Source organism: Macrosteles quadrilineatus, unplaced genomic scaffold, assembly GCF_028750875.1.
Source record: "Macrosteles quadrilineatus isolate MER2022 unplaced genomic scaffold, UCM_ALF_1.0 Scaffold_3__2_contigs__length_128488019, whole genome shotgun sequence".
NCBI lineage: Eukaryota > Metazoa > Arthropoda > Insecta > Hemiptera > Cicadellidae > Macrosteles > Macrosteles quadrilineatus.
This window is the reverse complement of record NW_026542596.1, coordinates 55,115,088-55,130,227: the sequence shown is the minus strand read 5'-3', so window position 1 is coordinate 55,130,227 and position 15,140 is coordinate 55,115,088. Positions and strand designations below refer to the sequence as shown.

The following is a 15,140-nucleotide window of genomic DNA, read 5'->3' as shown; positions in this document are numbered from 1 at the left end:
ATAGTAAAACTAGACAAGTGATCACTGGTCACAAATCATTTCCACGAGAGAAGTCGTTTCAGCACCACCTACACCTATACTTCCTGCCGATCTAGCCTGACTAACCCAATCTGCTGATAGAAATTATCAAGTTAAAGAAATGTCACTTCCGCCAAATGAAGTCCTATTCATAATTAAATTTGCAATTTAAAATTGTAGTCCGATTAAACCGATCTGTTAAGTGGTGTCTGGATAAGAGGGAGTCTACGGTATAATCCTCAACAAAAACAATTTTTTGCCACAGTCTACCACCTATTTTTCTTTACCCAAGAATTTTACAAGAAAGTTACACATTACTTCCATAACACAATACGCAAGGAAACAAGCAATCAAAATATTTCCAGTAGGTAACCACTCAGTATCAAATTAATGCTAAAACATTCTGTAACATTTTATCAGTAATGTGTCAGACATGCACTATAAAAAGAAGAAAGAAGGGCACTTGCCTTCTACATGCACTATTTTTATTTTTGGAAATCGACACTTATGTGCCTAGATTCATATGATGTGGTACTAAAAGTTTCCCTTCCACATGTGCTTAATATTTTCCAACAGGCCCCTGTATCTATAATAGTTTTACTACTCTTCACAAATTTTGCAATCTGTCAAGTTCCATCCAGAGAGGGGTGGATGTCAGGATGGAATCCTCTTCCAGAGGATGATCTTGAATGATATTCGGATGGTTCAAAGGTAAGAAATGGGGCAGGGGTGACAGGGGCTTGAGTTCATGGAGTGCAGAATGGGGAGAACTTATGTCTTCCCATGCGAATGCATCAAACTATGTTCCAGACTGAGATAACTGCAACCATGGAGTGTTCCAGGGAGAACCTGATGCAGGGCTCCAGGGACATAAACATTTCCATTATCACAAACATCCAGCTAGGCTGCGTTCAAGGCCCTCGACTCCTGCACATTGAGTTCAAGTCCAAGGTGGTCCGGGACTGTCTCACAACAGTATCTGTCCAGGACAGGTGCAACATGGTACCTGGACACTCAGGGATAGAAGGGACGATGTGGCTGATCCTCAGACTTTGTGGGACCACAACCTTGCTGTGGAATCTCTCCTGGGTATGCATGTCAGTCGGTCATGTCATGGGCTCAGGAAAGGCACGGTACAATTGGGTTAGGCTTTGGCACCAAAGGGTAAGCAAGCTCACTCTCTTCTCCCCTTCCCAGACGGTCACCTCCAATGGTCTACGATTAGACAGGAGGCAACTACTCAAATCACAGGATGGTCACGGATAATGGCTTCCTGAGATTGCCTGAATTGCCTCCACATCGCTTGAGGATCTACAATGGAGGTACTAAGTAGGAAATGTGGGCAGTCTAAGGAGACTGCACATCATCTACTCCATGACTGCACAGCTCAGCTCTGAATGAGATTAGGTCCGGCCCTACATATAGACAAACAAGGCGGTGCCTGAGGCCCCACGCTTTTCAGGGGCCCTGCACAGACATATTTCAGGTATTAGGAGAGGCCCGCTATTGAACTTCGCCTTGGGCCCTGCAATCTCTAGGGCCGCCACTAAATGAGATAAGCACTCTTGGAGCAGTGACAAGGCTCAGCCACTGTCAGAGCCCTGTGTGGTGCACTCGTATTGTTTGAGTTGATGATTGAAAAAAGATTGGTACATTTGAAATAATTTATTTTACAAGATATAATAGATTGATATAAAAGTGATTACCGATAACTATTGTTGATAAATGAACTGAACACGAATGATTTTTTTTTTACCATTGACATGTATGACAGATATTTTGATTTAACACGTTCAGCCCGACGGAAATTAGTTGTCAGTTTTTGAACTTACCAAACTCCGACATGCGCCACCGGTGGCGCACGGCCAACTTTCCAAAACTCCGACGTGTGCCACCGGTGGCGCATTGTTTCCATTTGATTTGATGCTTTTTAGAAGTGTGTTCGGAGCTTTTCTGAGATATATAAATGTGTATTCGTAGTTTAGGTTTATAAAAAACACATTGTTGCCACCTGTGGCGCACGTGCATTTTTTTTTTACCAAACCATACTTTGAAAAATAGTCCCGTTTCTTAGAACTTTATTACACTTACATTTTTACCTTATATTATACCTAATGTTTAATAGGGAAATAAATAACAAATTAATTTAATGAGAACAAGTTTTATTGAATACAAAAATGCTTCAGTATTATCCAAATTGTGTAAAAATGTAAAATATTGTTTCCTAATGTAGGCTAGTTATTATAAAAAGATTGCTTGTTTATTGTTATGAGTTACAATAAGAAAATTAAAATGCCATGAATGTAACATCCCTAATAATTGATTTACAATTTGAAACACATTAAGTCCATGTCTTTAGTTTTAGTGGTTCTTATTAAAACATTGTATACACATAAATGGGTTTCCTTCGCATTCATTGCAGAAATTTACTACTCTTTTTGCTAGCTTCCTAGCTGTTTGGGTACCTTTTTCTCTTGCCATGTCCTTGTAGCAAAAAACACATCTTTTCCTATTTTTTCTGACAGGTCCCTCCAGCTTGGTCAGCTCGTGCCATCCGCAAGTAGAGCGTGTGGCGCACGTGACGCACGTCGACAGGATATAAACAGGAATTTAAACTAAAAAATTTGTTGAGCTTTTTCCGTAACTTAAGAGGGTTCCCTACCCCCGCCTAAAAACGTTAGAAAACCGCTTCGCGCGGTATCATATAGCGATTCTAGTTTTAACATTTAAATTGTGAACCAAACACCATTTTGTACATAAAGAGTGGTTCTACTAAGTTTGCTTTTTAAAAAATACCTATGCTTACGCAATCAAGGGCAACGACTTGTCGAAGTTAGTGAACTTTAACTGTAAAGTTCACTAACTTTGAAAAGTCGTTGCCCTTGATTGCGTAAGCATAGACATTTTTTAAAAAGCAAACTTAGTAGAACCTTATGTACAAAATGGTGTTTGGTTCACAATTTAAATGTTAAAACTAGAATCGCTATATGATACCGCGCGAAGCGGTTTTCTGACGTTTTTCGGTGGGGGTAGGGAACCCTCTTAACCAATAACTGTAAAAAAACACTTCAATATACTAAATTATTTATTTTTAAGCCCTTCAAAATGGTCTACAGGGAAATTGGAAAATTTTATCTTGAGGGTCAAAAACGAGAAAAACTAATTTTTCCATACATCCCACCATAAAACCCTATTCCAATGGTCCTATAATAATGGTTCACAAACTCGTTTAAAATGAGGTTTAGTGTAATTGATGATTTTGTAAATAACACGGAATATGTTGTTTTGCATGCTCAAATAGAATTTACAAAAATGCCAAGTTTAGACTTGTTTACAATAAATTCCCAATTACACTAAAACTTATAGAACTATGCAACAATGCATATCAGCTTATCGGCAATGAAATAAAGAATACAGGGATACCAAAATTGTGAGATTGTTTTGTTGTTAAACAGTGTATTATGTTACGTGTAATTTGGGCTACATTTAAATAAACACCCTGTATAAGCCTATTTTGATGACAAATAATATAATCATCAAATGATTACTGGTACTGGTACCAGTTCTTAAGAAGGATAAGTTAACACAATGTTACAAATTCTGGTTTGATCTACTAAGGACAAATTGTTACTTACATTGAGTTGAGCTTACAAAGAGAACACTGACTGACTACTCAACTAAGAGAGTGTTTACCTGACTTAAAAGAATGGAGGTTTAACTGTCATTCCTTTATCAATCAGCATCAGGCCATTTCTTTGTACAGTAGAACCTTTCTCTCATGGGGATTATCAAATAAGACCTGTTATAAAGGTTGACTTCTTGTTGAGGTTTCCAATAACATGTAATTAAAGGGTAAAATAAATTCTAGGGAGTTTAAAAATGACACTAGATATCAAGGGTAACTTTTTATCGAGGGACTTGTTATCAAGGTTCCACTGTATATACAAAATATTCAACAGTATTATATTTTCTAAGCAATGGTGATTTTTTCTGGGAAAATGTGTTTTTTTTAGTTGATTTAATAAACATCAAGCAGTTATGTCTAAAGAAAATAAATACGTGCAAAAATTACTCCTTCATTTGAACTTTCCAAATGAGTACATTTGATTATCGATAACTAATATTTTTAAGTATACAATAAAGATAGACAATATAAGATGTTTTAGACTTTCACAGAAGAATCTTTAGTAAAATTTTTGGCATTACATTTCCCTAACCACAATTCCACCAAATTAAACATGAAATCTACCTGATTGATTAGTAGTATTATGAGCCAAACGTTTTCTAAAGGTCTGTTTTAATCTGCAGCCATGTAGAAAAGAAATTTTTGATAAAAACTGAAAGCGGAGTGTGAACTGTGTGAGTCGCCTCGTCTGACACCTAGAACATTTCTGGTCCACAAGTAGTGAACAAACTACTATTCTGAGGTGTAATGGGTCTTGAAGTATGTTGACCAGGCTCGTAAGCGGGTAACTCCTTCACCCAACTATGTGTAGTTTGTCTCGGTGACAGATGTCACAGGGAGGGATACAGGGAGGTTGCAAGGTGGTCTGAACACTACGGGTCAAGACAAGCAAGTTACAAAACTAAAAAATTAACTCAGTGAGGAGATATTCACAAAGTACCTAACTTGATTGGAACAAAATTTTTAGAAAATATTTGAGATGTTTGCATTGGGAATTACTTTTTTAATTTTAGTTGAAATACTGGCAAAGGACAGAGGAGACACGTCACAAGTCTCCAATGAGTCCTACACAAGTCTCTAAGAGGAGACTGTGAAATGCCCTTTGGGCCACCTTGATGTAACTTGAGAGCGTGTGTCGAGCTTTTCAAAGACTTTAAAAAAAAACTGGAGCTAACATGGCTGCAAGCTGTAGCTATGAATTGAGTTCCTTCCATTTGCATTCTGAAACACAAATAAAAAGAAAAATTACAATTGTTTTCATTTTAATGAAAAGTATTGAGTGACTTTAAGCTTAGTAATACCCCCGCCGCAGCAAACCTGCAGACTAAGCGAATTTCCATTTGCCTGATTTGATTTTCAATTTAATCTATTAAAATAACATTAGGTTTAACGGGCACCTAGGTTTGCTGCCTACAGGGTAATAAAGTGTGTTTTAGCGAATTTCCCTATAGGGAAGTAGCTATTACCGTAGGTGGCACGGTAAGACCTATACCCGGGACCAATTTACTTTTTCATTTTGATGTCCCCAGAGGCCAAAAACACCATTCGTTCAAATTTTTATATATGTATGTATATATATATATATATATATATATATATATATATAGACTTATATATATATATATATACGTCCGTGAACGCGATAACTTGAGTAATTTTTGTCCGATTTTGATGAAATTTGGTTTAAAGGTGTAAAGCGGGATAAACTTGAATGAGTTCGCGAACCAGCACGATCGGACCATGGGAACGGGGCTTTACGGGGGGTTTTATGGGGTAAAAATTGGTTTTTCTCACTTTTGACCCTCAAAACACAAAATTTCCCGATTTCTCTTTAGACCTTTTTAAAGAGCTTAAAAAAACAAATAATTTAGTATATAAAAGTATTTTTGTTCGATTGTTAGTAACGGAGAAAATTAAAAAAATTGTAAATTTAAAATTCCCATGTTATTCTTATGGAGAATATTGTCAAATGTTGTAGTATGCTTGTTTATGGATATATTTTGATCAAACTTGGCAAATTTATTTATTTTGTACTAAGCTATCAATATTTTACTCAAAAACACACTTTATTAGTTTCCTTGTAGCAGCAAACCTAGGTACTCGTTAAACCTAATGTTATTAAAATATATTTAACTGAAAATCAATTCAGACAAATGGAAATTCGCTTAGTCGGCAGGTTTGCTGCGGCGGGGGTATTTTAGTAAAATATTAATAACTTAGTATAAAATAAATAGATTGGGCAAGTTTGATCCAAATATATGCAAAAACAAGCAAACTACAACAGTTTACTTATTCTCCTTAAGAATAACATGGGAATTTTTAATTTAAAATTTTCTCCGTAACCAACAACCATAAAAAAAACATTAATATACTAAATTATTTGTTTTTTAAGCTCTTCAAAATGGTTCAGAGCAAATTTGGGAAATTTTATGTTTTGAGGGTCAAAAATGAGAAAAACCAATTTTTACCCCATAAATCCCTCCATAAAAAACCCCGTTACCATGGTCCGATCATGCTGGTTCGCGAACTCGTTCGAATAAACATAGGTTTACACGTTTGTACCAGATTTCATCGAAATCGGATCATTTTTGCTCGAGTTATTGTGCTAGCGGACACACACACATATATATATATATATATATATATACTAGCTGTACCCGCGGGCTTTGCCCCGTTTAACTTCTTAATTTTCAAGATAAGCTCGTTCCCATGGCTCAATCACGTCCTGGTTGACGTTCGTTCGCTACGCTCACTCACCTTTTGGTTGCAAATTAGCTGTTGTCATAAATTAAAAAAATAACAGTGCTGCACCCTGTTGGTAACCCTTGTAACTTTAATGCTATTGAACATCACAGAACAGAACCAACTTGTTTAATTGAAACAGCTGTTAGGATTCATTAATCTATATCTATAAAAGAGGAACTATGTATGTGTGTGTGAATATGTGTATATACGTTATGCACTCCGAAACCGCTCGACAGATTGAAATGAAACTTTCAGGCATTATCAAGCATCTTTCAAGGATGGTTCGAGTGAAGTTTGCTGCAGATCCGTCAAAAGGGCTCTGCCCCAGAGGGTTTTAAGTGGGCCAATGTAAGACTTTTTGATCTACAATGTTTACAAATAAATATAATTAAAAAGCAGATGTTTACTTTCACCAACTGTTTTGTAGGTTTGAATAATCACAACATTCTGTATTAGCATTAGTCATGATTTGAAATAGTGCCACAGTGTTTCTACAGATTGCAGCACAGAAAACTAATTTACTTTTGAATAAGTCCAAATGTATTAAACCAAACCCCAATCGCACACCTGCACACCTGCAACCTGCACACCTGTGCACTTAACAACGTTTAAATTCTCCAATTTTAAATATTAAAACATAAAAACCTTTATCAAAGTACTGTATTATAAACAATAAAAGGGATGACTTTTTTTAAATTTATGACAACAGCTAATTTGCAACCAAAATGTGAGTGAGCGTTGCGAACGAACATCAACCTGGAGGCGGGTAAGCGTAGCGAACGAGCTATCCTGAAAACAAGTGAGCGCAGCGAACGATTTCCAACCTGAAGGTGAGTGAGCGTAGCGAACGAACTTCAACCAGGACGTGATTGAGCCATGCGAATACTTATGAAGTTAAGCGGGGCAAAGCCCGCGGGTACAGCTAGTTCCTTTTAAATATGAAAAAATCATAAGGTTAACATGGGAAACTCCAGAGCCACTGGGGCGGAGCCCGAAAGCCCGGTCAGAATAAAAACTACTTAGTTTTCCTATTTAATGCCCAAAGAATCGGTGTACCGAATTTCAGCCTCCTAGGTAAATGGGAAGTGGGAGAATTAGTGATGAGTGAGTGTGTCAGTCAGTGAGTCAGTGAGGGCTTTGCCTTTTATATACAGAGTGAGTTTTAATTGTGCCCCCCCCCCAACTTTTTCTACATTTTTTCGAATATCAATCCCAGACCACTTCCAAACATTGTTCGGTAGTAAGTACTTCATTTTGACAAGGTGGTTATTTCCGGCCGCCATTTGGATTCGCCATATTGGATCCAAAATATTTTTTTCAAATGTAAAGGTGGGGTTGTGACCTATTATTTTGAATTAGATTTTTACCCTGATTACAATTCCACAAACCGTTTTTAAAAATCTTGATTCATTCCAAAGTTATGGGGGCTTTTTAAAACTTTATTTTTACCCCATTTTAACATTGTGCATGTACAAACTAAGACCATAATCTCAAAATAGTGCTAGATAAAGATAGGGTACGTCCACAATGCACGCTGGTATAAGCAGGAAGTCAGATTCAGATTTTCGGTGCCGAGTGTCTGACTCAGATGAGGTGGCCATAATGCAAGCAGGTTGTCAGCCGGACCTGTCTGTGTTGAGACCTATTTAAGGGATACTGTACATTGATACATACATATTATATACATGTTTATACATATTTTATACAGGTTTTATACATATTATTAACTTCTTGCAGACGACAACAGGTTTTTTTTAATATTTAAAAATGAGCTTGAACACCTTCTTAAAAATGAGCACAAGCTTGCCAAAAACTGTGGAAAATATCACAAAACCTTGAAATAGCATGTCCCGTTGAAGTAACTAAATTTATTTCCGTAAGTTAAATTGCTTATTTTGTAAAAATTCAATATTGAAATAGTTATTTGTGTAACTAGTGAGCAATTGACTCACTCGAGAGAAATACTTACTCATGTGAATAAGAATGGTTTCTCGAGTGAGGCAATTGCACTTTGCACTCGAGTTGCACATTATATTTTTCCTACAGTTACCATAAAACATATAAATCGGTAAAGAAACGTAACATATTTTTACACAGGAGTTAACTTTTAATATGACATTTAATAATACAACAGTACAACAGCTGACCAGCTGATTTACAGCCAGTGCTGCCAACGTATTTTGCGCGCATACGACCTTGTCTGCATGTTACGCGCTCACTATTTCGTGCCTTCACGTTGCAAATCTGGAGTGAGACAAAGTAACATTGTCTCACTGATGAGCGAATTGGCCACTTTGCTTTCTCAAATCAGTGAGAGAACATGTACATTGTTAGGTAACTGTAGGAAAACAATTTAATTCAATCAGCAGATAAATTTTAGGTACAATGTTACTATATTTGTTAAAAATTATGCACTTTGATGCGCTTATTGCAATTTGCTGGAACGTGTTGAACGTTTGACAGCAATTTGTCGATATCCATGGTTAATGTAATGAAAAACTTATACACTCAATACAAAAACAAAAATCAACAGTCCGATATAAGCAGGTTGTCTGAACAATTCATTCCGGTAAAAATCTGAGTCAGACTACCTGCGCGCAGAAAATCCTGCGTGCAGGTGCACTATGGCCGCTTACGTTTACTAGCATGGGATGATAAGCGCGCCGAGTCTGACTTAATCGGCGCCGACAGTCTGACTCAGAAAACCAGCGTGCATTGTGGACGTACCCATAAGTATACACTACCAGTCATTGTCGACCTATTTTCACTTGGTTATGACTGATGTATTTTTTTCGGCCGCCATCTTGGATCCGCCATTTTGAAATGTGATAAGTTATTTTAAATGTGAAGGGGGTGTTGTGACCCATCATTTTGAATTACTTTTTTAAGCTAAACTCAATTCCATGATCCGTTTTTCATTTTCTTATTTTGATTTTGAAATATAGACATTTTTAACAAAAAAATTGCAATATTTGATAAATAAAACTTGATAACAAAAAATCGATTGCGGCATTGAGTTTAGCTTAAAAAAATAGTTCGAAATGATAGGTCACAACACTCCCTTCATATTTAAAATAATTTAGGCCCTATCACATTTCAAAATGGCGGATCCAAGATGGCGGCCGAAAAAAATACATCAGTCATAACCAAGTGAAAATAGGTCGACATTGACTGGTAGTGTATACTTATCTTTATCTCGCACGATTTTGAGATTATGGTCTTAGTTTGTACATGCACAATGTTAAAATGGGGTAAAAATAAAGTTTTAAAAAGCACTCATAACTTTGGAATGAATCAAGATTTTTTTAAACGGTTTGTGACATCCGTTAAAAAATGACAGTTGTTTAAAGATTTAAAAAAGTGTTTTAATTTAAAGAAATTGGCTAATTTTGAAAATCTTTGAACATCTGCCATTTTGCGCAGGATCAACCTTTTGAAGTGCGATTTGAGGCATTGTTTTCAGTTAAAGTAGACCTTTGAAATTATGTACAATTCAACATAGGCTGTCATTAAAGATTTTCTTCTGACCCCCGACGGGCCGTCCCCCAAAGGTGATATCCGACCACCATGTACACAGAAAAGTAGCTTACAATTTCCAGTAACGGTATACCAAATGTGGTTGTGATATAGTTTGTCGTTTAAAAGTTATAAGGTCGTCCTAAGACTTAATGGTCACCCTGTATAGTGGGAACATTCCTATGGACTAACTACATTGATTTGTTGTGCTTTTATTTGCATAAAAGGGGGTAATGGTCTTATTTTAAGTAAAATAGTTGGTGAAATCGTAACATGTAGCAATTTTAAAGACATCATACAGTAACCGGAAACTGCAGTGGGTCCAGACGTGACACCCGAGTTAAAAACACTTCTATAGACACATACATCAACATTGAATTTAAAGGACTATAACATACATTTTTAAGAAAATCGGGGCGATTTTTTATAAAATCTGATAATCCATTATTCTATGGGGTTTTATGGGAAAATCCCTATTAAAAATAAAATTTCAACAAATTAAAAAAAATTTAAAAATGTTAAGGACTATAACATACTAAGTTAAATAAAAACCGGCTTTTTTTCTAAAATCCAATTTTTTGTTATTTTATGGGGTTTTATGGGAAAATAACATAATTTACAATAACTTTTGAACCGTAATTTTTACACACAGAGAAGGTATAGGGGAAATATTCAGTGGTACACTCAAGTGAATAAGAATAAGAATAAGAATAAGAAATATTTTTATTTCCATTGATCTTTACAAAAGAAATAGGACACGTCATTGTTATACATAGTTACAAGGTGATTCAGTGTTTACAGTACCTTACCTTACCTCCTTGGCCATTCAAACCTAAGTTGGTTTTTGGCCTCGCCAACAAGTTGCCTCCAGTGTTTTCTGTCTGCTGCTCGGTCAATTGATGTCCCCATGCGATGAAGGTCTTTCCGCACCTGGTCTCCCCATCGTAGTTTGGGTCTTCCTAGTGGTCGGGTCCCTCGTGGTCGTCCATTTGTAGCTATCTTCAGGAGACTGTTTTCTTCTCTTCTCGCTATGTGCCCTGCCCACCTCAATCTTCGGCTCTTAACAATAGCTACAATATCTGGGTCTTCGTAGAGTTCTCGTAGTTCTCTGTTTTTCCTGATCCGCCATATTTCATTTTCTTTTATAGGGCCAAAAATCTTTCTTAATATCTTATTCTCAAAGACGATTAATCTCCTTTCGTTTTGTTTGGTTAGGGTCCAGGCCTCAGATCCATATAAGAGAACTGGTTGGATAATAGTTTTATAAATTCTAATTTTTGTGGCTTTTGACAGTAATCTGGATCCTAAGATTTTTGACATGCTTCGAAAGCAGTTAGTTGCCGTGATAAGTCTCTTTTCTATTTCATTTTCTGTTTTGTTACTGGAGTTGACTGCAGGCCCCCAAGTGGTTTTTGACCTCAAAAAAGTAGGAAAAGTAGGACTTTTTCAGCAAAAAGTAGGACTTTTTACTGAAAAGTAGGACTTAATTTTACATACAAATCGAACTTTTTTGCTGATACAATATATATTAAAAACCAAATAATACTAGCATACACAATAGTTTATCAAATATAATAGTGTATATAAATATACAGGGTGTTTCCAAATTGTCTGGACATATTTTGTGGACTTGTTTCTGGGGCTAAGACAAACATAAAATTCTATATAAGTATGCATGGGTCTAAAATGCCTAAATTTTTGTTGGTCGGTCTGTTTGTGACATTTAAAAATTATTTTATATCTTGGGCATTTTTCAAGATAGAACTTTTAAAATGGTTATAAATGTGTATTTTAGAAGGTGAAAAGAGCTTGCAAAGTTTCGATCCAATATCTCAAGCCGTTTCAATATGGCAGTCATTTAAAATCTTTAATGTCAAATTTCATGAAAACCGTAAATATTTAGAAAATGGTTTCCAGGATCAAAAAGATAGAGAATTCAAATCCAAATCAAATGAGACCTTGTTTGTAAAATCGGATGACAAACAACCATAAATAAGTTTTTTTTCAACATTCGGTTACGCAATTTAATAGCACTACCATACTGTATTTTTATTTGTTATTTTTCAGAGCAGTATGGGTAGTCCTATTAAGTTGCGTAAACAAATTTATAAAAAAACTGATTTGGTTGTTTGTCATCAGATTTTAAAAAAACAAGGTCTCATTTGATTTGTATTTGAATTCTCTATCTTTTTGATCCAGGAAACTATATTCTAAATATTTACGGTTTCATTGGCATTAAATATTTTAAATGGCTGCCATATTGAAACGGCTTGAGATATTGGATCAAAATTTTGCAAGCTCTTATCACCTTCTAAAATACACATTTATATCCATTTTAAAAGTTCTATCTTGAAAAATGCCCAAGATATAAAATAATTCTTAAAAATCACAAACAGACCGACAAATTAAAATCTAGGCATTTTAGACCCATACTTATATGGAATTTTATGTTTGTCTTAAGCTGGGTCCTAGACGCGGAAGCGGAGAGAGGAACGCGGAGAGCGGAAAAGAAATTAACATGGTGTTCCGCTCCGCTTCTAGGAAAACAGAAACATTAAATTACCTAAGACAAGTGGAGTCCGCTCTCCGCTTCCGCGCCTAGGAAAACCCGGCTTTAGCCCAAGAAAGAAGTCCACAAAATATGTCCAGACAATTTGGAAACATAACTAAAATAATTCTATATATAAATTTTAAAATTAAAATCAATAATTAATTATTTTTATTTAAAAAATCTTCAACTAAAAGGCCGGATATAGTTTTAGCTGAGATTGTACACCAAATATTCAGAAGTAACGCACAAGAGAAATTAAAATGTTAAGGAGTCATTATCTACAGTCATCACAAAAAAATATTTAGGACAAGCAGCATTAAATAAAGGATAGAAATAAATATGTTTCCCTAACGTTAACCAGCCCTAATTTGTGTTTAAAATGGTGTTATAAATAAGAAATTTGTTCTTTTTTAGCGAATTTCCCTATAGGAAAGTAGCTATTACCGTAGGTCTCATGGTAAGACTTAAGCCCGGGACCGATTTACTTTTTCATTTTGATGTCCCCAGAGGCCAAAAACACCATTCGTTCAAATTTTTATATATGTATATATATATATATATATATATATATATATATATATAGACTTATATATATATATATTTATATATATATATACGTCCGTGAACGCGATAACTTGAGTAATTTTTGTCCGATTTTGATGAAATTTGGTTTAAAGGTGTAAAGCGGGATAAACTTGAATGAGTTCGCGAACCAGCATGATCGGACCATGGGAACGGGGCTTTACGGGGGGTTTTATGGGGTAAAAATTGGTTTTTCTCACTTTTGACCCTCAAAACACAAAATTTCCCAATTTCTCTTTAGACCTTTTTAAAGAGCTTAAAAAAACAATTAATTTAGTATATAAAAGTATTTTTGTTTGGTTAATAGTAACGGAGAAAATTAAAAAAATTGTAAATTTAAAATTCCCATGTTATTCTTATGGAGAATATTGTCAAATGTTGTAGTTTGCTTGTTTATGGATATATTTTGATCAAATTTATTTATTTTGTACTAAGCTATCAATATTTTACAAAAACACACTTTATTAGTTTCCTTGTAGCAGCAAACCTAGGTACTCGTTAAACCAAATGTTATTAATATATATTTAATTGAAAATCAATTAAGACAAATGGAAATTCGCTTAGTCGGCAGGTTTGCTGCGGCGGGGGTATTTATATTATTTAATATTTCAGAACTAAAATTAATATAAAAGTAAAATGAATTTTTTTGGGTGGAAAACAGAAGCATGAATAGTTATTTAAGTAGGCCTATAAAGTACGGAACTAGATATAATATAAAATTCTAAAAATATGTTCCATAAGTATTTTGAATTAGTTAGATTAGAGCAATCTTAAAAGTAGTAGGAATGTTTGAATTGTAATGAGTAAAAACTATTTGAGCCAGTGAAACTTGGACATTTAAACTTAAACTTAAGCCTTAATTTATTTTGAATACAGTTATGTCAAAAAATCATGTTTAGGCTAATCAGGGAAACACTGGACCGATAAGTGCTAAAGTAAACTACTTTTGAACTAGTATCCCAGGGCTCCCCAGGAGCATTGATTTCCCCTCAGTTCACTTCATTGGGGAATCTATAGTTCGGCCGCTTAGAAAGCGACCTCCTCCAGCATTGGTTTAGCATTAGCACGCAGGTCGTTTTCTAAGCGGCCGAACTATAAAAGACATGTCAGAATAGTAAGCACTGATAATAATCACAATTTTTATTTTCTATCACAATAGTATTGCCATGTCTTTGAAAATAAAAATGTTTTCACCCAATAACAATGTTGATAAGATTAACCATACAGATACTACGGTACTGGAACATATAAATTTAAAATTTAAAATCATTTAACAAATTGTTTTATAAAAAAATTATCTCAGTCAGTCATATTTTTTAGGAAAAAACTTCTCATTGGGAAATATTGATAAGTAAACATTAATAAGTGTAATAAAATATCGCAAAATCGACATAATTTTTATAAAAAAGTAGGAAAGTAGGACAAATGTGTAAAAAGTAGGACTTTTCCTACTTTCCTACTAAAAAGTAGGAAAAGTAGGAAAAGTAGGACGACTTGGAGGCCTGTGACTGTTATTCCTAAGTACTTAAATTCGGACACTCTCTCAAACGTCAGGTTGTCGACTTTTAATGGTCCCATATCCTCATTTTGAATTCTTCCCACTTTGAGATATTTGGATTTCTCTGCACTTACTTTAAGTCCTATCTTTTTTGATTCTGTTGTAATAGTTTGGGCCAGTTTCTTAAGATCCTCTTCAGTTTCTGCTACTAATGCTACGTCGTCGGCAAAGGCCAGTACGTTTATTTTTGACCCAAGGTATGCTCCAGCTTCCACTTTCTTTGTGTTTTGTAGTGCTTCTTCAATTGCTATGTTAAACAAGATTGGAGACAATCCATCTCCTTGCCTAACTCCTGTGTTAGTCTGAAAAGTGTCAGAGTATTCACTTTCTACCTTTACTTTATTTTTGGATCCATCCACACACATCTTTGTCAAACGTATCAGCTTGTCCGGTATCCCAAACTTTTGCATTGCTTCCCAGAGTTTGGGTCTCTTTATGGTATCGTATGCTTTAATAAAGTCAATAAACAGGATGTGGCACTCTTT

The 15,140-nt window shown here is 35.2% G+C and overlaps 1 protein-coding gene across 1 annotated transcript in view; it reads right to left on the bottom strand.

The window, feature by feature from the left end:
• Nucleotides 1-3,791: 3,791 nt before the first annotated feature.
• LOC128991130 (uncharacterized) overlaps nt 3,792-15,140 on the bottom strand; it is a 30,012-nt gene continuing 18,663 nt past the window's right edge. Inside the window, exon 5 of the transcript XR_008490598.1 lies at nt 3,792-4,924. The gene's annotated coding sequence lies outside the window, so the exon portion shown is untranslated. The remainder of the gene's footprint in view (nt 4,925-15,140) is intronic.